Genomic DNA, 2,160 nt, shown 5'->3' with positions numbered 1-2,160 from the left:
TACTAGGTGTTTTAAGACGCATTGGTTTTGAAAAAATTAATTGCACCGGATACAAATCAGAGATGATACACATTAGAGATGTACATTTGAGGTTACTGAAGTTTATTTATTTATTTATTAACAACTTGAAGGGTGTTTTGCTTTTACTGAGAGTTTTTTACATGCAGAAAGTTCAGGTTATTATTTTTTAATTTAGATACCATTTCGAAATTGCTGTAAATTTATGTTTAGTTTGTTTCATTAAAAAAATGTAATAAGTTATACTTTATTTTTAATTTTGTGGACATTTTATTTAGTTTTATTTCATGTCTGCACAGCATACGTAAACTCTTGTGCAAACCTCTTAGTAATAAAAAAATAATTGTTAGACACTAAACCAAAACTGCACAAATGGAACTTAAATTATTATTAAGAATTACAAAGTTCATATTAAAGGGCATGTATGTAGCTAAACATGCCTAGTTTACTTTTTTTTTGACAAATTAACAAAAGTTGAAACATGTTTGTAGGCATGGGTCGGTATAAGATTCTGACAGTAAGATAACATTGGATAAAAATATAATGGTTTCCCAGTATAGTGATTAAATGTCTGGGGAAAAACAAAAACGTTTTTCCTTTGAACACAATATATTTTATTTTATTTTTAATCATTGACTTCTGCTGTCTTCATTAGTTTCAAAAACACTGATTTTCAACTATTTAAAATGGCATCTTTGGATATCTTTTCTGTTGGAAAGAAATCTTACACATACCGTAGGAACGATATAGCAGAAAATGTTGGCGGTTTTAAAACCTTGACTTTTCCATACTGTAGTATTCCTTGATAACGGTTATCATCCCATACCTACATGTTTTGTGTTTATATAAAAGATGTTTCTGTATAAAATCTTGCACTTGCCTGATGTGTTTGGTTGTAAAAGCGTCATCTACAGGCTCTTCTCAGGTCAGATTTTTTTTCGACACAGAATGTGTATTAATTCTGAAACGATTATTTCTGCTAACTACTAGTTTTGTTAGGTGCTATTACTATTTTTAGTTTTAGATAGTTTTTAGTTATTTATTTATTATGATTTTTTTTTTATTTCACTTACGATTTCACAGTTTACCTTGTTATGAAGTTGCTTTATTGTGAGTATTTCCATTTTTCCTGTGGAGAAAGTATAATTTAGTTTAGTTTGACTGAATTAAAAATACTTTTAGTTAAATTCTTTAAGGTCAATATTTATGGAGGATGAAACCTGCAAAAACAATACAAATATAAATACACAAACAAATAAATAAAAGAGGAAATAAATCAATAAATCCATGCATAAATAAAACAATAAATAAATATGCAAATGAATAAATAAATGAGTAAATAAATCCATAAATCCTTGCATAAATAAAACAACAAAAACAGGCAAATAAAAAATAAGTAAATAAATATATAAATCCCTGCTTCAATAAAATAATAAATAAATAAATAAATACGCAAATAAAAAAATAAATGATTAAATAAATCCCTAAATCCCTGCTTAAATAAAACAATAAATAAATACGTAATTAAAAAATAAATGAGTAAATAAATCTATAAATCCCTGCTTAAATAAAACAATAAATATGCAAATGAATAAACAAATGAGTAAAAAATCCATAAATCCCTGCATAAATAAAACAACATAAATAAATAAATACGCAAATAAAAAAACTAATTGAGTAAATAAATCCATAAATCCCCGCTTAAATAAAACAATAAATAAATAAGCAAATTAAAAAACAATTGATTAAATAAATCCACAAATCCCTGCATAAATAAATAAATACGCAGATAAATAAATAAATATAAGAGTAAACAAATTCACAAAAATCTACATAAATAAAACAAATAAATATGCAGATAAAAAATAATATATATATAAAAATACACAAATTCTTACATAACCGTATTTTTATTATATTTATTTATTTATGGTTTTATTTATGCCGGAATTTATGGACTTTTTTTTTGACCATTTAGATATTTATTAATTTTTCCTATTGGTTACAGTACAAGCCACTGTGATCGAATGACTATTTGCTTTTTGCTCTCCTTACCAACAGACGGCGCGATGTGGTCACATGACAGACGCAGGGTGCATGTAGCAGGGAAGTGAAGAGAGGAAGAAAAACCTCTAAACTTTT

The sequence above is a fragment of the Danio rerio genome, chromosome 5 (assembly GCF_049306965.1).
Source record: "Danio rerio strain Tuebingen ecotype United States chromosome 5, GRCz12tu, whole genome shotgun sequence".
Classification (NCBI taxonomy): Eukaryota; Metazoa; Chordata; class Actinopteri; order Cypriniformes; family Danionidae; genus Danio; species Danio rerio.
The sequence above is the reverse complement of the archived record's forward strand: the minus strand, read 5'-3'. Positions refer to the sequence as shown.